Source organism: Cnephaeus nilssonii, assembly GCF_951640355.1.
Source record: "Cnephaeus nilssonii genome assembly, chromosome: 10".
Classification (NCBI taxonomy): domain Eukaryota; kingdom Metazoa; phylum Chordata; class Mammalia; order Chiroptera; family Vespertilionidae; genus Cnephaeus; species Cnephaeus nilssonii.
The window spans coordinates 50,709,451-50,732,073 of NC_137081.1; positions in this window are offsets into that span (position 1 = coordinate 50,709,451).

A 22,623-nucleotide genomic window follows, 5' to 3' on the forward strand; every position below is an offset into this window, starting at 1 on the left:
AAAAAAAAACTTGAGTGAAGCTTGAATGGCCAATCAACATAGACTTTGATAATCTTGTTAACAATAGGTAAATATTTCCACAGTTTATTTGACTGTTACAGACTTGTTTTCTATGACAAGAAGTACAATAATCTTTCTAGAAAGGGTGTTGATTAGATTCACTTGAGACATTTTTCAATAATAACCAGTTTAAAAAAAAAATAGAGGCCATTCCATCTGAGAGATAACGAAAGCAGTGAAAAGCCGTTTTCATTGTACAGATTATGCAATACCCAGAGAAACAGTAAACAATTACTATTTATTATAAACCAACACTTAGTATGATTGAAAGATCATCCCTTTTCTGTTTCAAACAATTAAAGTACATTCAATATCATACACAGTGGTGCAGAGTGACGGAAATGATGGGATTCTCAGGCAAGGTATGAGAGGAAGTGGTAGAACTACCGCAACATTCTCTGTTAGAGATAATTTGCTGCAAAAAGGTCCACGTGGAGCATTCTCTGACTCACCCTCACTTTACAGGTGTGACCCACCACTGAGATAGCTAGCTTTTTATTTTCACAAATAATACAAAATTAATAACACGGAGAAAGCTAACAGTGCAAACCAAAGGTTAAACCATTGGTATCTATAAGCACACTGGTATCTATCTAGTATCTAACTTTTCTGTTTTACTAACAATTCAGAAGTGGAGTGTTGAGCAGTCTTTTGTCTTTTAAACGAAGCAATAACCTCATCCTTTCTTGTTGATGTACTCTATAGTTTTTAAACATGGATAGCATCAACAATGGTGGTATTAATGTGCACTAGAAGAAACATCCAGCTAAGACTTTAGAGAGAATGTTGTCCATTTCTTTCATTTTAATGGCGATAAAATAGAAGCTTATGGAATTTAAGAGTTTAGGTAGTTATTGTCAGATCTGGGACCAGAGCTCTGATTTTCTGATTTATATTCACTGGTAATAATTTTTTATCTATAAAGAATAGAACAAGCTATGAGATTTTTAAAGGGAACAAAAAGTATTTGAACTGAAAGACAACAATGAGAATTGTTTTCTGTTAAGTAAATAAAAACATATTTATTAGCGTCACTAAATACTTCTATTATATCTCTTTCCTTTATTCATATATAATCTTAGGATTTGAAGGCATTTACTTTGAGGTAAAATAGACCCTTGATCACAGACATTTTATCTCTCTCCTTCTAACACACCCTCTCATGTGCCTGATGCAAGTGAAAATAACATTTATACCCTTAAATGAGTTGAGAAGGGAAAACGCGCATCTTTGCTGGAAGCTGCGAAGAAAAAAATGGCAATGCCATAAGTGTCTTTTTCTTGATATAGTCCAGCAGGAGCAGATTAAAGAAAAGTCAAATTTCAGAATTGCAGGCTCAAGGATGATCATTAAAGTTCAGAAATAAATGCAAGATGTGCCCATAGAACACCATAATCACAATGGGACGCCATGGCAAGGGTTGGAGGAAGAATATGTTTGGTAGCAGTAGTAGGACACTGAAGATTTCACCAATATTTCTGAGATGTCCACCAGATGGCAGGTGCAGATGGCCATGCCAGACAAAGAATAGGAATACTGCTCCCCATGAAGGCAACTGAATTCAGGAAATAATTCCTCACTTCCTAGGATTCAGTTCTGGCTGCCGAACCTACATAGTCCCTGCCTTGATTAGCTTTTATTTTCTGTGAGCCACTGGACCCTGAACTTTAAAATTATTGAAACCATTGTTGCATAATATATCTATATTAAGTTTCATTCCAAAAGAGAAATCTTAGCCCTACCCAGTTTAGCTCAGTGGCTAGAGCATTGGCCTGCAGACCAAAGAGTCCCAGGTTTGATTCAGGTCAAGGACATATACTGCGGTTGCTGGCTCCACCCTGGCCCAGGCCCTGGCCAGGGCGCATGTAGGAGGCAACCAATTGATGTGTCTCTCTCTGTCTTTCCCTCTCTCTTCTGCTCTCTTTAAAAATCAATAGAACAATATCCTTGGGTGAGGATTAAAAAAAATAGTAATAATAATAAAATAAATGTTCTCTGTAATGAAAAATAAAACTCCTTAGATGATAAAATCTGTCCCAAATTAAATTTACATCAGTATAGTTATATCACTATGAATACTGATATAAATATAGTTTAGTGATGAAATGTTATAAAGTTTATATCAAAAGTTAGGAAAAAGATAGAAATTTTTACAATTGATTTTTTCCAGAAAAATCTGCCAATGTAACTAGAAGAAAATATTGATTAAAAGTAAGTAGAGGAAACATTGATTAAAGGTAAATATTGTAAGAGTATATATGTTTACCATAATTATTTACAGACAAAATTATATACCTAGAAAAGCTAAAAGAATTAACTAAAAAGGGGAACATTAATACATTATATGTATAGTATAGCTATATCTATACATTTCATTGTATGAGATCATTCATCCAGAAAGTTAAGTACTTCCCAACATATATACTTTGCAATTATATAGCAATGTGAGCATATAGGCTAGCAGACTGCAACCCAGTTTCTAAAACGGCCATTTAGTAAGTGTTTTCAGCTTTGTGAGCCATATGGCCTTCGTTGCAACTAAGCAACTCTGTTGTAATAGCATAAAAACAGCTATAAACTGTACATGAAGAAATGAGCATGGATATTCCAATAAAACTTTATTTATGGACATCAAACTTCAATTTACATATAATTTTTATGTCATAAACTATTCTTTATTTTCCAACTATTTTAAACAAAAGAGTCTATAGAAGGCCATAGTTTGCTAACCCTTGATATAAGCTATAAGTGGTCTGTCAGTGATGTTATCACAAATCAATAGGCTAGGTATTATGCAAATCAAAGTGGCACTCTCAAAGCCCATGTCATGTCATGGAGAATTTAATGAACTTCATGAAAGAAAGATTTTTTTTAGTACCAGGTATTTAAATGAGAAGAAAATTTTGAATATGAAAATTAGAAAGGACACAGAGAAGACACAGGGGTCCCACTAAGATAAGAAATATAGACAAAACCAACTTAGATATTCTTAGAAATAGGGTGACCATATATCACAATTTGTCAGGGACAGTCCTGTTTCACTCCTGTTGTCTGGAGAAATTATTACAAATCACATTGTGATTTAGAATAGATCATACACTTTATAGTCACTTGTCTACAACTAGGTTTCCCAGTCTTCTGAGATCAGGAAATAGCCAGTGTACTAATAAGTCTGAGCACTTCTCTGGCACATCCTAAATGCCTGACAATTTCTGGACTAGGACAGTGGCTCAATCCAGGGGACAGAAAAGGAAGAAAACATCCTAGCTGGTAATGCTGGGTTGATAAAGATACTATACAATTTGTCCTTGCCTGGCTTGCTTCATGCCTTAGATATTTCACTTTTTACATCAATCATCTCATCATAATCTTATCATAAATTTATCATGATATTCAAACCAATCCATGATCTTTCATATGAGCCTCATCAAGATTTTGATGTTCCATTGTAATTTTTCCATGCATATCACCCACACAAGATGTAGCAGGGAAAAATTGCATATTTATTTATTAATACCATGAAGACATGCTCATGCTGAAAGTGTATTATAACCCCAACTGATCCTAGATACTTATACAAGACTTAATCATTGTTAAGTACAATAATGATTCAAACACTTAAAAGCTCTTTTTGAGGGTGATTGCTTCCTAATATCATTTTATTCCATTACGAAATTAATTTTTGGCAAGTAGAAACAAAAAGTTAATTAAAATAGTAATTTTCTTGCACTCAAAAATCTTTTAACACATTGTGACAAAATATATTTAAATAGTCATGATTCTTAAACCATTTCTTCAAATAACAAAAGGCCTTTGTTAGAAGACTTTTCTTATTATTATTAATGCAGTTAGTAATTATATTTTCTTCCAAATGAAAATCTTGTGGCTAAAGGACAAATGGAAGCTGACACACATTTAAATAATTAAAAGTTATGAACCAAGCTAACCAACTTTCAAATAATGTATGATTGACCTTCTTACCTTGACAAATCAATTTTATAAAAACCTGGAAGGCCATGTTTATATTTAGGCTTCTCGAACTCCTTAGAGTTCTGCACTGGAATATGGGTGGGCTGGGCGAGCCAGCTCAGGGACCCTTATCCCTAGCTGTTGGCCTGCCCCCTTCTCTTCCCAGCCTGGCTTCACTTCCCACTGTGAGGTTGTTTTGTTTTGTTGGGTTTTTTTGCGCACACATTTGATACCTCAGCCCTTGTGTCCAAGAGCCACTCATGCCAGTAGTTCCTTTGGCAATGTGCAAATAGAAAGAAGAATGTTTAATGGAATATTACCAGGAAAAATTTACAAAGTCCACCTTCACCTCTGCTTCCACCCACCTCTGATTTCTCTAAACCCAAATGCAGAAGGGGGGAGATGACGCTGATGTATAAATATTGCAGGGAGATAAGCTAGTAGCTTTGACTTTTGAGTTTTAATATAATTTCATTTTATGTTCCTGATGCAGGCCATCTTTTCCTACATAGAAATAATATGTCAATAGGCATCTGTATATTACCAATGATATTCATCATCATTATAAAAAATATATAATTATAATGTGCCTTAAAATCAATATGACACTAAATTACAATTTTGAAGATTAAAGATCTTATTTGCTTTCATAGGCATTGTGACTCTTCTTTTATGAATCCTAAAGCAAGATCTTCCACCAACATAAACAAACCACTTTTTCTCAAAAATCTTACCATTACTATTTTTAAACAAAATTATAGATCATATTAAATTTGAATTCTAAACATAATAGACATGTGAAGTAGCTGTTGGAAAAATCCAAACCACAGTATTTAAAAATTTAACATGTACAGTATATTAAAATCTCTTAAATTTTTTCCTAATTGGTTTCTCTTTGAAATAAACTTGTTTGTAACTCTCATCAATATTTAAAGCACCCTGAATAATCTGCATTAATAAATTATAGAGCAAAAAGTGATAAAATCAGGAAAAGAAGTGGGATTTTTTTTCCTCTACTGGCAGCATCTGAAAGTGGTCTGGAATTGATGTTAAAAGAATTTGTGCCCTGTTGATTGGAGCATCATCCCATATATCAAAAGGTGACAGGTTTGATTCCCAGTCGAGGCACATACCCAGGTTGTGGGTTTGATCTCTGTAACATCAATTTTTCTTTCTCTTTCCTCCTTCCCTTCTCTAAAAATTCACTAATAAAAAATAGTATTTGTGACCTTTGATAGCAAAATTTTCAATAGGAATTTTAGAAGTCCTTAATGTATACCTTCTAGCATGTTTACTTAGAGTAGAAATATGAAATATATTACCCTGAGGCCTGCTTTGTGTTTTCTATGACCTATTATCTCTTATATAGAAGGCTCATGGCCGTCACACCATAACGCCATCATGACCAAACAAGCAGCAGACGGGGTGGGACGCGAGCTACTAGCAGTGGAGAGCTACTAGCAGTGGAGAGCTACTAGCAGTGGAGAGCTACGAGCGGGGATGGGCTGGGCGGCCAGCTGAGGCAAGCAGAAGCGAGCTACTTGCGCATGATTTCATGTGCGCTGGGCCTCTAGTAAAATTATAAAATAAATATTTTTCAAAGAGAATCAACAACAAAACCAAACATAGAATTTAATCCCTTTGAAAGTGTTGTGAGCTGAGACGTGATGAGCCTGGTTTGTGGGATGGTGATCATACTCCTCAGCACCTTTACTACCAACCTCAAGTGTAGTTGTGACGGCACAATAGCTGTCAATGGCATTAAACTTGAGTTAATGTTTCTGTTTCAGATCATCATCTACCCCATCAGCCCCTAAAGTGCCACAATGATGGTCAAGAAAAGATGGAGACAAATAAATACCAAGTTCTGAGTAGGATAAGGGTTCTACAGCTGGCAACCATGACCCAAAATTTCCTAATCACAACAGAATAAAAATAAACACAAATAAAATCTATGCCTGGGAACTGAAGCTAGATCATCTCATTTAAGGCTTAGCAGTTGAGTGAGACAATTATGAGGATATCTAGAGAGGAGGGAAGAAGAGGACACTGACGTCTGCCTTTATAATGTTGCCCCCAGTCAGCCCTGAGGTGAGGAAAGGGGTGTATATGCATCTTTATCTGTATCTGTACTGCCACCTAAATGCTTACTTTTGCCTTTTCTCCTTAAACTGTCAGGCTCACCACACAGCTCAATTGAATCAGGTATAGAGACAAGGAAGTGATTTTCTACCCAACCAATTCTGACCAGAACCGAGTCCATCTGAACTGAGAAAGCAGTTACTTCACAGGCGTCCCTGCGAAGGATGGGCTTTTTCATCACGCCTGTGCCTTCTTCAAGGCCTCACGTTGCCATTCCACGGCATGTGAGTGCAAGGGAATGCTTAGACGTTGGCTCTCAGAAATGTACAAGAGGATTCTGGCACCATCAATAGAAGCGAGAACTTCTGATAGGAAGCTGCATAAAGGAGCTTAAGGAAGGATGTGTGTGACTAGTTGGACTTTCTTCTCTTTTTACCCATATCCTTGTCACAGTACCAATGAAACTGAGGGAGGAAAAGGCCAGAGTTTGAATAATTGATTCAGATGCTGGCAAACTAGACCTTAATAATCAAAGTAGATACCCATACTAGGTATGTATTGGTCCGATCCTATGCAAACTTAAAATAGAAGCTACTTTTAAACAGGTCATTCTGGATAAAAAATGGATAACTAAAGTATGTACAATAAGCATATTGTGAAACAGTATTAGTTTTAACGTCAAGGATTAATATAGCAAAAGTGTGCTCTGCTGAAAAGTGTGTTTTTTATTTATTCCAGAAAATCCATATTACACAAATACCCTTTTCTGGGGATCCAAATATATATATAGAAGAGATATTTATCTTATAGACAAGGATTTAATTTCCAAGACCAGGGCACCTTACATCAACTTTTTTTTTTATATATATCAGCTCTCACTCCTTCCTATCTCAAAGTAAAAGCATTCTTTAAAAAAAAAAATGTATATATATATATATTATATATATATATATATATATATATATATATATATTATTGATTTTTTTACAGAGAGGAAGGGAGAGGGATAGAGAGTTAGAAACATCGATCAGCTGCCTCCTGCACACTCCCTACTGGGTATGTGCCCGTAACCAAGATACATGCCCTAGACTGGAATCGAACCTGGGAACCTTGAGTCCGCAGGCTGACGCTCTGTCCACTGAGCCAAACCAGTTAGGGCGTAAAAGCATTCTTGAACCTTCCCTCTCTTATATCTTATTGGATTGCAATTTATTTTTTCTCTTTATTTTACAAATATTTCTTTTCTGACTTAATAACCTCTCTCTATAAAGAGTCTGAGGTTTCTCTAATCCTATCTAAAATCAAATTTCCCTCAACAGTATGTTCCCCCTCAATTTAAAAAAAGTTCTCTCTTTTCTTTCACTGCCAAAAGTCTTAAAATCTAATTTTTCTCATTTCTTGTTTAATCCTCAGTCTGAGCCCCTGTTTCTATTTTTATTTATACTCAACTCACTCTTAAAGATCTAATTTAATTTTCATATCCTCTTAAAATTATTTTCTCTGGGCTCTGAGCTCCTCATGCTCAGAAATAGTAAATGTTGACTTATTCTGACTCTCAGGCATAACACGGTGCCTGGTACAAGACAGGTATTCACATACCTGTCCCATTACTTTCTCATCTTCATTTTCATGTTTATAATATTTTGAACTACAATACTACCTGTACATGCACATTTCCATGTCAAACTCCATGAGGTAAATTCCATGCCTCTGTTTATGTCTTAGTCTCTACAGTGGACACTTCTTGGTAGGTGTGTGGTACTCCATATATATTGTATGTGAGTGCCACATTTGAATTTATTTTCTTTCTCAAGATATTAAAGAAGTAGGGTGTAGCCTAGCCCAGTAAGTGAAAAAAACATATGGAAGGACAGGGCACAAGATGATGTTCTCGTAAAGGTAGATAGACTAATGGACATGCACAGTTTGTTCTACTAGGTAGGAGGAATAGAGTCGTGAGCTAATAAGTGACCATGCATATCATTCGTGGGCATAGAGTAGACTAGTATACCTCATCAAATGAGGAGAAGAGAATACTAAGAAACAGAGAGTCTCCATAACATTGTTTTTGTTTTCTTGGATGCTCTGTCAGAGGCCTGAGAAAATTGAACACTACATAAAATATGTATTGAGTAGCATGTGCACTGAAACTCTACTTCATATAATTTACCCAAACACACACAAACACACACACACACACACACAGTCTATTTCAGTACACCTGCTATATGCCACTCGGTTTCAAACCAGAGATAAATTGAGTTACTGCTATGAAAGACACTGAAACTGCCAACCAGTGATCTAGTCTTGCCTCTGATTCTAATTTAGTGTGTGGCTCTAGAAAATTCACTTAATCTCATAACCACAGTTGTTATTCTTTAAATGACATAGATAAAGGATAAAGATCTGTGATTCTAAACATTCCCATGCATATAGAAACACGTGGGTCTTAAATCTCTTTATAGATCCCACATGTCCAAAGAATGGATTTATTTTTCTTGGTGGTTCAAACCATTCTGTAAAATCATTCCCCATAGGTTTCACAACCTCTGACACAGCAGAGTTACCTCTTTATAGGAAAATGCTGAGTGAGATAGAAACATCCTGATGCACCCCCACCACCTGCCACCTCCTGCACCCTCCCCCCCCACCATCCCACACACATAGACACAGACATCTCTTTCCAAGGAGAAGAGAATGAGGATTTTAAAAACAATTTTACAAAATATTTTACAATTTCATTTTAAATTGATCTAAGTGACAATTGGGACTTTTAAATGCAGGATTTCTTCCTATTAATTTGATAAAAATAAAAAGAGGATTTAGGGGAAGACATGAGAATAAGCAGAAAAAAGCAGGGCTGTTGCAGGCAATTTCTAGCTCCTGAGTCATTCCACTCTTTAGCACAGCTAAAGTCACATGATCAAAAATAATTTAAAATGTGAACACCTTATACAATATCAACTATTTTTTATGGCCACAGTCCTATCCTCACAAAGCAACTAAAATCAGAGGAAAATCCATTTCTCAGCAATTAATTTGTTTTCAGTCTACTCCTTACATCCATACTGGAGGGAGGGGGAAGGTCTGTATTATCATTCCAAGTCTATTAAACACATTACATAAATCTTCCATTGATGTGGAAGAAAGACTTACATATTTTTTCTAAAAAGGAAAAAACAAACAAAAACAAGTAAGCCATAGCATCATTACCGGCAGGAAGTGTTTAGAAGGCCTTTAGGCTCAGGATGTTGGCATGCCTCTGAGGCTGCTATCAGAAGGCTCAGCTCCGGGCTTTAGCAAAGCCACTGCCATGTTAATCTGCTTCATTACATCTCTACAATTTGTTCACCGCATTAAGGAGCAGTATTTCCCTATTTCAAAGTGAAGACCCATCCTTCACTTTGAAAGCTTTACCTTCAAAAGGCACACACGTATAGCAAAAATGGACACTAAAGGCCGTAAAACCAAAGGATTATTAAAATTCAGCATGCTAGGGTTCGAGTTCATTTCAGTCTAGGGAGGTTTAAAAACCCAGAACAGCTAGAATTAGAGCTTTTAAATCCTTTAGATCTGAATCTAAGTTTACAAAGCACACATCTTACTTTAAACATTTTCATTAACATAGATAACAATTCTTTGATAGGTCAAAGATAGAATCATGTTGGCTTACCTGAAATAAAGGTAATTGTAAATCATAGCACAGAATCCATATGTGTGTTGTATAGTCTCCAATGCAGTTCTTCAGAATTTCAAATAAAGCAGAAAGCAAAATTCTATATGTGTTCCATCTTCACTAAAAAATAAAAAACAAGAAAGGATGACCGCAGCATCCTCTCTGCTTCTGCCTTAGCTTTCCGTTCTGACACTCACTCGATGGTATCCACTGTCTGTTAGAAAGCAGCATGCTAAATTGAAATAAATAAATAAATAAATACATAAATGGAAGGCAGCGTCTTACATGACAGCACCATCTCCTGGCCAAAAGTGGAACCATATTCAAGATCCTTTGGCAATGCCACATCTAGCAGGTTTGATTAAGTGGTGTATAGCTCACAATTCCACTGTATTTGAAATAAACTACCTTAAAATTAATTGTAAATTAAACATTTAAGAAGCATTAGATTATTAATTTTTAAAATATGTAATCCTACTTTTAGGATTTTAGTTTTCTTTTCACTTAATTAAATTTATTTACCTTATATTTAAATGGAAGCTTTTCATACATCATTAAAAATGTCACGCTTCAAATTTAGCCCTGGATGGTGTGGCTCAGTTGGTTGAGTGTTGTCTCATCTGGTCGAACAGGAGGCAACCCATCAAAATTTCTCTCGCACATTGATGTTTCTCTTTCTCCCTCTCCCTTCCTTTCTTTCTAAAATCAATTACAACATACTTTAAAAAATAGCTTCATTCTTACCTTAAGACTTATTTAACTTTTTTTACCACATACAAAAGTAATATGTAACTACTATAAGTAATTCTTTTGTCAAATTTGTCTTTACTGGGTACCTCTTTGAGGAGAAGTTGTATAAGTTCTTGTTACTAGAGAAATTCTGAATTATGCTGTTGTTTATATTTGGGGGGATGTTGAAGGGTTAAAGTCAATACAGGACAATGAAATTACTAAAAATTAACAGAAAATCTTTAATCAGTGCCAGCTTTTAATGATATTTCAAAGCATACAGATATCAAATTACACCCTATGTGAAATTTGATAATTATTGTATTCTATAGCAGGTAGTTATACCCTATTGCGGGAATAAGAGAAAACTTAAATTATAATGAGAATGCATTTGGTAAATAACACCAGTTAACTGAGAATATATACTATGTACTCCATAATATATTTTTAAATTACTTTTTTTATGGTCAATTGTGAAGCCCTGGTTCATTTTTAATTTTTGAAACAAAAAGATAGACAGTCTTTCACTTTTTTTACAATGCCATTTATATTTGGGGACAGGTATGTAACCTAAAGTTCTCCAGAGTATTTTGATATTCCAAAGCCTTTCATTAGCTGCTACTGCAGTAATGCTGTAACTCTGTCCGTGGTACTGAAAACCAACTCCAGCACTCAAAGATTCTGTCTTAAACTGATCTGAAATGTTGTCTTGTAATTTTGATATAAATTCCATTTTAAAAAGTTTTATATCATACAGAATAAGTGATAGTATCTAAGATACAAAAATCTAGGTACTATTTAGGCAATATTTTTTCCACAGAATATGTTGTATACGTGTTGATCAGAAGCCATAATGCTAATGAATCCATTTAGTAAAAATATGATTATCAGTCACACTTCCTTTGGATTTTTATAGAGCATTTAAATTTATCCTTTATAAGGTTATATTACATATATTGTTCCAGCATTAGTGCTGTCATTGAATAGATAAGGATACCTAAGCCCACTCTTCAGTAACCAGTCCAGAGTTCATTCAGAAGAACAAACTTGGTTCTCTAAATTTTACCTTACTCCTATCTTTACAATACCATTGAGGTATATTTGTATTGTTTTTAAAATACATTATTAACACTGCACAAGTAAATATAGTGACTTAGCAGATCAAATTATTTAAATATTGACATTCAAGTATTTCATCTCCTAACTTTTCTGCAAAAACATAGGATCCTGATATAAACTCTCAGGAGACAGAAATTATGATAACTTTTCTCACATTTTCCAGCAAAGCATTCTTAGCGGCCAAGAAGATTGAAAACAGCAAATCAGAGCCTGAGATGCCAAAACATGAAATACCATTGAAACCTTACTTTATCATTAAAATCATGAAAATTGTATAATAATTTATGTAATATTTAAATGTTTTCTTGTAATATTATTTTTCCTATTATTTTGAGAGTAAAATTTACCCTTTAGGAAGATGTGTCTAATTTATCATGGGAATTCATGTATTTTCAAGCATGCCACCATATGCTCCTATGAACACAATAAGCCTCTTTAAAGACCATGAGATTATGTGACATAAAATCAATTCACATCAACAAATAGGTAATTACCCAAAGTTTTTAATATATATTCATTGCTAGCATATAACTTCAATTTTGACTATTCATAAAACAAAAAGTTCAATGTTAATAAGTGGTATATTTTAAATAGTTATAAAACATATTTGAATTTGGATTTTTAATACGTTCTTAGCAAATTTACTGTGGTTTAATTGTAAACATTGTCACAATCTTTTTCTCCTCCATATATTCATGTATTTTCCACTGTGATTACCATTAAGAGATAGAAACTATTTTTTTTAATCTTTAATCTGGGCTGACCTCATGACTTAGTGATAAAATTTAGTAGAAGTGATATTATTCCAATTTTAAGTCTAGGACTCAACATTTCTTGATGCTTCTGCTTTCACTCTTGGAACCCTCTCTGATCACCAAATGAGAAAAGTGAATTCAAAATAAAATTTTAGCCCTAAGAGGTTTGGCTCAGTGGATAGAGCGTTGGCCTGCCGACTGAAGGGTCCTAGGTTCGATTCCGGTCAAGGGCATGTACCTTGGTTGGGGGGACGCATCCCCAATAGGGGGCGTGCAGGAGGCAGCTGATCGATGTTTCTCTCTCATCGATGTTTCTAACTCTCTATTCCTCTCCCTTCCTCTCTGAAAAAATCAATAAAATATATTTTAAAAAATTAAAATAAAATTTTAAAGTGCTGGAGCCTGAAAGATGCTAATAGCTTTTGGGATGGAGTAGTAAGCAAAAGATGCGGTCTGGAGAAGTCTCTGAGTGTCTCCAGGTTCACCTTACAGTGAGGAATAAGTACTCTTGTTTCTGGAGATAAGAGGTGGCACTGCACATTTTTTTCCCTTGACCCATGCTCATCACAATGTACAAATTACTTAACAGTGACCTCTATCACATCATAGTTCACTGGGAAGTTACTTTCTTGAGCCAGGCAAATCACTGATTTATAGAAGATAAGAAATTTCAGGAGTTGATGGAACACTTAGAAATGATATGCCATGGAATTAACAACTTTGGCATGTGGGCACCAAATAGTGTTCCTCCAGCATCCAGTATCATTGGATGAGGTGTATAAACACAGTGAAGAGTCAGCTTATTCTCCTCTTGGATTTGGCTGTGGTGGGCATCTCCTTGTTCTAAAAATTAACTGGAAATAGAGTTCTCTGGGTGGACAAACATTGTTTTAGTCATGCAGCCAGTCACTGAGATGCTAAAGTAGAGAGGAGGTTGACATCAGAGCAATCATTTAAATGTGTTTTTTTGAGAAATGAAACATCACCACCAGAATGATATTAGTAGAGATAAATGAGATAAATAACAAAAGGTCAGTGGTGGGGGAAGTAATATACAAGGCCCATGAACAGATGAGGTTCTGAACAGCTGTGCATGTGTAATGTCAAAACTATTCCTGTGATCAGCTAGGGGCACTTAATGACTCAGGCTGAGTTCAAGAAGATGATCCCTAAGGAAAGTGCTCTGGTTTCAATGGAGATTTAATTGGTTAGTTGGTCTTACTATTTCAGCAGGACCAGTTTCCTGGAAAAAAACATAAATGGGATAGAGATTTTTTTCATATCTGCCTGGCACTCATTATACTTCCAAACCAACTTTCAGGGCATAAGCTAACAGGATCTTTGAGTGAGGAAGTCTTCTGTTCTAATAACAGATTATATGAAATTCTTTGCTTTCTTGACATTAGTAATTATAAAAAAAGTGGAGAAACCAGCAGTCACCCATCGTTGGTAACTAGAAAACCTCAGAAATGACAAAATATATTGATCAAATCAGGATCTCCCAAAGTTAGCCTTGTATATCTGCTTGCTATACACAAAAGGATCCCATTGTATTGACAGGGTGGCTTGAAATACCCATTTTGATCACTAGTTGAGGTCTGTAGAAGGCCTAGAGGAAAATGTCTCCATATTTGGAGACATTTAACCCATTTCCTTTCTGAATTAAAAAGAGAATATAGTCTAAGTAAAGAGAAAAAGTTTCTATATGTGTTTATGGAACAAGAAAGGTCAAAATTGTCATATAGAGCATATGAAACCATTTTTATTACAGAAAATGAATTCACATTATCATCAACAAAGTGAATAGATAAAGGTAGTGAGTCAGAAATAAAAGATATGAATGTTAGATACAAACTGAACCCATAGATGAGGAAGCTAAAGCTGTCAGAGGGCATAAAATATTCAGCAGTGATTTTTTATGTTCCTCAGAATTGGTAGACAGAGTTGTTGGGTGAGTGGACCAAAAGAGGAATGAACATTTGCATATGAGAGAGCTGAATGATGATATATAGAGTTTAAACATTTATGAAGATAGGTGGTATGATTCAGTGTAAATATGAATGGTGCAGAGGCACTTTCAATAGTTTTACAAGTAGCTGAGGTGAAGAGGAAGGTCTCAAATATCTAAGTTCCACCTGCTTGTACCATAATGCTTCTGCTCAATATAAGAGAGAACTGAAAGATAGCTATGTGACCGGGGAAAACACTTTGAGTTTCACCATAGTTTGTACACCTGTCAAAAGTGTTGTCAAATGGATTTTTGAACTGAGGATTTTTGTACTGATATAGGAATATCTGACTCTTATGATCCACTTGGGTTCTTAAAGAACAAGATGCAGAGCAAATATCTACATACTCCCTTGTTTTATAAATCTGGAAGCTGATTTATACCTCAGATTTATACCTCAGAAAAGGAAGGTGACTTAAGAAAGATATTACTTCAAGAGAGAGAACTAGAAGCCCTACCACCTTATCCTCCAACCAATTTTCTTTCTACTACACTAAATAGGCTCTGACTATGGAAAGGAGGTACCACTCCTTATGGGGATTACAGTAAAAGTAGCCTCATTGCTTTGTCCTGCTCTCTGTGAAGCATTCCATGTATTTTCAAAAGACAGGGCAACAGGAAGAACTGAATTAAGAAAGTGAGTCTCTGACATTTTTTCAAATGCCAGGGTGGTAGAGACCATTATCTGCATTCACCAGACCATTTCAGTTTCTTTAACATACAACCAAGCCACTATTGTCAGAGTCTTTGCAGTTGATAGGACTTTGTGATTTCTAACCAAAACAATGTAAGCAAAACGGATGTTCACCTCTTGCAGGCCCTTTAATATTCTCACATGACCCTTGATGCTCCCCTTTATTGCTCCTATCCTGGCCAGGTCCAGAGGACCAAGTAGAACATGCTGAAGAACCATTACATAGACTAGAGGCCCGGTGCATGAAATTCATGCACGGGGGGTCCCTCAGCCCGACCTGTACCCTCTCCAATCTGAGAGCCCTCAGGGCATGTCCTGCTGACGGCTTAGGCCCGCTCCCTGTGGTTCTCTGCTCTCTGCGGGGCTTGCCTGCTCCACACTATAGCGATGGGCAAGCAAGCCCTGCTGGGTGCTGCCTGCAGCTGCGCTTGTCTGCTCCCGGGTCACCGCAACAACAGCCAAGCAGTCCCTGCTGTCTGCTGTCAATCTGAGCCACTGGACCCACCCCCAGGCCCACCCTGAGGTTGCCTGTCCAGCCCTGCCTGGCTCCCCGGGCCCCACAGCAGCTGCGGCCACTGGGGTTTGGCCCTGCCTCCCTCTTTGGCCCTTGAAGCAGCCTAGGTGGCTGCTGACCAGGCCCTCCCCCAGTGCAGGTGCATGGAGGCGGCGCCGCCGCCCCTACCTGCGAACGCTGACGGGGGCGGGACCGGGCGCCGCTGCCGCCGCCCACAAAGAGACCCCTCAGCGTTCGCAGGTCCGGAGGCGCCACCACCGCCACTGCCGCTCCAACCTGTGAACGCTGAGGGGTCTCCCCTCAGCGGCAACCAATCCGGCCGTTGATAGTCCACCCCGAGTCCCGCCCCCCAGCCTCCCGCCACCCAATCGTGGGCGTAGCGGAGTGATGGTTATTTGCATATTACTCTATTATTAGATAGGATGGTATCTGAGTCAGCAATTACAGAAGTTCCAACAAGGAGATAGTGAATGGTGAGGAAAATCATGGAGCAAGATGTGCCTCAAAGAACCAATAAACCATAATTCAAGAATTCTTTGGCGTGGTCCAGTGCTGCCTAAAATGCGTTTCCTAGAAGTTTTGTTTTTCAACATGTTAATAGATTTTTCACAAAAAGAAAAAAGGTTGTTTCTGTAGTTTAAAATAGTTGAAAGAATGTTGGGTATAATAAAGCATAAACTACAACATAAAAAAGTTATACTCTAGCTCAAACAGGACAAAAAAATTATCTCTCTCATAAAAGTTTAAAGTATGAAGGCAGAGCATTGTCCTCATCCTTATATTTGAAGTTGGCTGGGAGGAAGTAGAGAACATGCAATTTTTGTTTAAGCAAATAGTGTAGAAGTTGTACATATATCTTCTATTATAATCCATTGGTGAGGACTCAATTGCTTTGCTATGCCTGATTTCAAGGGAAGATGTTGGACAGCCATAATCCAGATTAAACTCTTTTACTATGGAAAAGGGTGAGAACACATTTTGAGGGGAAACTAGCAGTCTATTACATTGGATTAAGACAATAAAAAATTATTTCTTTACTCAAGGCTTTCTCAAGATATTTAAAGCACTAATGTGTATTATGATTCTTTAACAGAGAGCTTTTTATAAGAAGCGTTTTCCATAAATATGGGACTCTAGAAACTTTTTTCTTTGTAATATCTTCAGGGCTAGTATTCCATAGAACATACCATCAGAAACATTAGCCTATCGAGCTTCTCTGGTTATAAAGCCTGGGACTCGTCTACCTCACTTGCCCTTGAAATCATAAAAGGATCTCTATCCCCCAGCCTCACTTCTAAAGTTCTATTGGAATAAACAAATAATATGCAACCTAATATAACACTTTCTATCCATAGATTCCCAAACAGAAACAACACAAATCAAAATAACTCCAGAGAACTTTTCTCACTGCTTCCAAATCTGTGTATGTGTTTGGAAATAAGTATGAAAGGCTTTCTTCAATAGAATTCTTGAAGGAGAAAAATGCTTTACCCACACATTAAAATTTTATCCACAGACTACAGTCAGTATTTTTAACACTTGTTAGTTAGAAATCATCCAGCCTTATAAGTTTAGAACAGAGTACCAGCACAGAAGGCTTAAAATATAAGAGTGGGAGTTTTGCTGCTGGGACAGATTTAATGGCAGTTGTGGTTACCGCAGCAAAGCTCAGGTTTTCTGCCACGTGCCAACAATTCCAGCCTCTCTCCTGGTTCTCCATCCAATGCTCTCACTGCTCTTTGCCTTCTCCTTCTACTATCATTTCTGTCTGATGAGACAAAGTGTTTTAATTGTAAAGAGCATGATGTTTTTTTTTAGTAATGATAATGGGCTAACAGTTGCAAATGATTACTTTTTAATATAATTTAAACTGTTATCTGAGATTATTCATATAGTAGTGTGAATTCTACTCCCTTTCATTCAGAGAGGCTTTGTTAAGAGTGGAAGATTTATAGTTAGCAAGTTAATAATAACATTTCACCTTGGGTAGAGCCATGGAATTGGATCTCAAGTGTAAACAGCAGATATTTTGAAGCAGAGAAAGATTTAATGCCTATGTTCCATCATGAGCAATTGTGCTTTCTGAATAATTTTCCACTAAGCTCAAACTAATCATAGCTGGGGAAAGCATTAGTGCTCACTGCTGGCCAGAGATGAAGTCTCAGCACTTTAGGATGGCAAGCAAGAGACTTTGAAATACTGTGTCCTATGATTTCTGCCTACCTTACCTTTGCAGGTTTACATGCACCCTCTTTCCACCATGTACCATATTAGCTTCTATCTTATTGGGTATTGCCAATCACAATATACATGTTCATGCCTCTGTTCCCTTCTTCACATTGTTATCTTCACTGAGAAGCTTCTTTCTTTTCCATCACCATCTGATAATCTACCAGTCTTTTAAATCTCAGGACCTGTGAAGACTGTGCTAACTATTTAAAGCAGATTCATCAATGCCCTCTCTCTTATCTTGGATACAGTATTACAGTTACTTCTACCACCCAAATTCACAAGGTTGTTATAAGGATCAATGAAATAGAAAAAAATGCTTGTGAAGTTATTTCTGAAACAATAAGCTGTTACAAAATTATTTTAAAATTATCAGTAGGCAGTGCTTGATAGCAATCCCAAGAGAACGTTTGATCCTCTTTGTTTTCCTCCCTCGGCATTGATGTAAGATGCTGTCACATTGCGATATCACCTTTATTTAATTTTGTCATTGTGGTCTACCTTTCTTTGAGTCTGTCCCTGGGGATACAAAAAGAAGGCTTCTAATCAGAAGAGTCCCAGCTGGAATGAAATTGACAGTGTGGGTGCTGAACAAAGTGTTATTAACACTGTGGGAAGAGCAAAGGATCAGAGAAATGTTTTCCTCCTAGAAATAGCTCTTGGGCTCTCCTTCACCTTGCTTGCACCTCAAGTGTTAGTCATGTGTACTTAAGAAGATAGGACACAATATTTCAAACCTGTCCTGTCTCTTTAAGTGAAGGCAATTCCAAATGTCTGAGAATATCCAGAGCATTGTGTAAATCCTGTGCTAGGTGCGAGGGACACAAAGATGAACAAGGCAAAAATCTCTGCTTCAAGTAGTTCAACTTCTAGAGAAGGAAAATGAAATCAAGATATGCATGAGTGGGATACGTATCATAATACGGCAAGTATAGCAGATGTCAGAGCTATACGTCCAAGGTTGGAAACCAGAGAGGTTTCTTAGGTAAAACAACAGAAGTATACATACTAGTGTAATTATACAACTTCCACTACAAACCTACATAAGTCCTCATTTACTGTTGTCAGTTGGTCCTTGGAAACTGCAACTTTAAGTGAAACAATGTATAATGGAACCAATTTTACCATTGACTAATTGATATAAACAGGAGTTAAATTCCTACAGCATATTTCTGGTCACAAAGATAGCATGAAATTTCTAAATAAAGACCCCAGCCCAGCAGCATGGCTCAGTGGTTGAGCATTGACCTATGATCCAGGAGGTCATGGTTTGATGGGTTGATTCCAGGTCAAGGGCACATGCCCAGGTTGCGGGCTCAATCCCAAGTGTGGGAAGTGCAGGAGGCAGCCAATCAACGATTCTCTCTCATCATTGATGTTTCTATCTCTCTCTCCCTCTCCCTTCCTCTCTGAAATAAATAAAAATATTTTTAAAGACTCTAAATACTTCTAATATTAAACATTGAAATAAATGTAACCTATACAAACATTTAAGAAAGATTAATAAAAACAAGTAAGAGAATTCTTTTTCAACTCTCTTATTCCAGTTTGGAGTTGAGAGTAGCTGAAGCCCATACCAATAGCTAAGGATGTAAGGTGGGAACTTACCCTGAACAGTACACCTTTCCATCACAAGGTGCACTCACACCTACACTCACTCAGACAATGTAGGCATGGCAATTAACCACACATGCACATCTTTGGGATGTGGGAGGAAACTGCAGTGCTCAGCAGACAAGGGAGAATGTGCAAATGCTACACAGGCAGTGGCCCTGGCTGGGAATCAACTTTTATTTTTTCTCATCAACATTATAAGGAAGCAACATTGAATGAAATGTTATTTGAGGACCTGCTGTTTTGGGGGTTTTGCCCTGCCCTTCAGAGCATGTGTTTTGTGAATTTATCATGTGGCCAAATATCTTCTAAATTTGGAAAAATGTTATAACCTACATTTTTAATTACCAGTTAAAGCTTCACCTTCCCTGTTTGCGTCCCACCCAGTATAAATTTTAAGTAAACGTGATGTTCATTTAAACATAATATGATGTTATATTTAAACTACTACTATGTATATTAATTTTCTGATCAAGATGTTTTTGCAAATATTTTCAAATTTATGTCATAATCAACTATTTTCAAGTTAAATTTAATTTAAAAGTGTGTTTGTTTTTTATTTCAGAGAGAGGAGGGGAGAGGGAGAGAGAGATGGAAACATCAATGATGAGAGAGAATAATCTATCGGCTGCCTCCTGCACACCACCTACTTGGGGTCAAGCCTACAACGTGGGCATGTGCCCTGACGGGAATCAAATCATGACCCCCTGGTTCCTGGGTTGATGCTCAACCACTGAGACACACTGGTCGGGCGTTAAATTGCATTTTAAGTTTATTTCAGTTCATTTCCTATACCCTATTACTTCAGCTCTACATTTATGATACTATTAACACTTTCTGGTCTTTTGGACAAATTGGAGACTCATTTATGAAAATAGAGGATAATTTAAGTCTCACTAATATATTCAACAAATTGTTCCATACAGACATTGAAAGGTCAAATCCAGAACTAAGCCAGCATCAGATCTTGAGCAAAAGGCTATTATATGAGCAATTTTGGCTAAATTATTAAGTTTTCTATATAATTCAAGGTTCCTGAAGCATCAATTTTTAGAACTGATTCAATAAAAACATTTTTCCACATCAAAATCCCATAGTAAATGAAGCAGATAGAAAAATGGAAATAAAACTGGTGCTTAGAAAAATTTTTAGAGGAAAGTTGATCAGATAAAACTCAAGTGGGAACTAAACCCCTAGAAAAATCCTCAAGAAATGTATGACTCTCATATCGTAATTTCCACTGCGTAGTTGTCTTGTGGGCATGCATATGAGCTTCTCTACTGACAAACTTCATGATTAATTTCATTATTAAAACCCTGCTTTAGTTAGAGCCTGGTCACCAGTGAAACAACCAGAAGCTCTTCTCTGGCTATGCATTGGCCCAACTTAAACTCGTAGAAAACATGAGAGAAAAGGCACTGCTTTTAACGAAGAAAGTAATGAGGCTGAAAGCAGGATGAGAGGCAACAATCACAGTGTGTCTCCTAGGGTGAAGAGCTAATTTAATGCTGCTCTTTCACAACGCAAGAGAAAATAGTTTTCATTCATGCTTTAATTAACCAGATTAATGTAAGCACTGGCTGGATGGAATAAATGTTTGACTTTTCCATTCTTGTGTGTTATGATTTGCTTATTGGCATCTCAGCTCCATTTCAGATAGCTTAGAGGAATCATTTTGCTCAGTCAAGCATGCCAGCAGAGCTGGTTCCGACAAGAACTCCATGCAACACAGAGTATGGCTCAAAGGTATCTGCAGAGAAAATACCATTTCTAGTAAGTCAGGCAAGAACATTTGTCCCAAAGAGATGAATCAAAAGCAATCTTTCGTAAGATTCAGACTAAATGTTTTAAGAGACTATTTTCTTATGTAATGCTATTGTTTATGAAAGAACACCTCCACCGTCTCTCTTTCATCTTTTTATCGTATCTCCTCCATCCTACTCCTAGGACATGGCTCGAGAGTCACCTCTTTCTTAAATTGTATTGAATACCCTTGCCTTTTTTTCTCTAAACAATGCATGTTTTGGCATTGATTCTGATACTTAATAATACAATAAGTATATGGCAAATATTTTTTGTGTGTGCCTAGGCTAGAAAAGAATGTGGGCTTCGGTGCAAGACAATCCTTGGGTGAAATCTTGGTTTAAATATTTATTTAGCTTTTCTAGTATCATTTAACACTTCTGTGATACTCATCTGTAACTATCTTGTAAGGTTGTGAGCATTCAGTAAAAAAAAAAAAGTAAAACAATTTCAGTTAAAAAAAAAGTCTAGAACAGAATAGACATTCCATAAATGATATGGTAGCAATACAAATAATATAATATATTATAAAGAAGATTTATTCATATTAATTGTATTTCATCTAGAGAAAGAAATACATTTTTTGTATAATTGGGATACAAAATCTATTCATTCCTATGACTCTTCCAGCAGGACTATATAATAATATTTTCAAATAAGCCCTCCGGATATATTGACAAATTAATTTACTTGTCTTTTATTTAAAAGACTATCTAATTCTTGAACCCAAACACAAAACACAGGAAAACAAAGTTTGCCATACTCTCACTCTTCTTTGCTTCATACAATTTCATTTTCGTGTCCCAGCCTCCCTCCTTTAACAGCATCGTGTTCCCCATTTCAGGTACTCAGTATTCTCCTCTTCATGTACTTGCTTCCTAAAAACAAATCAAAAAGTGGTTTCTAGCCCAGCCAGCGTGGCTCAATAATTGAGCGTTGACCTATGAACCAGGTGGTCATAGTTTGATTTCTGGTCAGGGCACATGCCTGGGCTGTGGGCTTGATCCCCAGTGAGGGTTGTGCAGGAGACAGCCGATTATTCACTCTCATCATTGATGTTTCTATCTTTCTCACCCTCTTCCTTCCTCTCTGAAATCAATTTAAAAATACATATTTTTTAAAAAGTGGTTTCTAAGAATTCAGTCATATAGTTTGTGAATATCTAAAGGATTTTTCTTGATTATTTTCCATTTTAACATTTAAATCTGTATGGAATAAAGTCTGTTTCATAACGAAGATATTTAAACACCACACAATTATATGGATGAGATGACACCCACACATACAAATATATATATTCCTTAATCCTAATGAGAACCAACAAGGTTCTAAGGCAGAAGCCACAGAATGAAAAAAGAATTGATAAGAGAG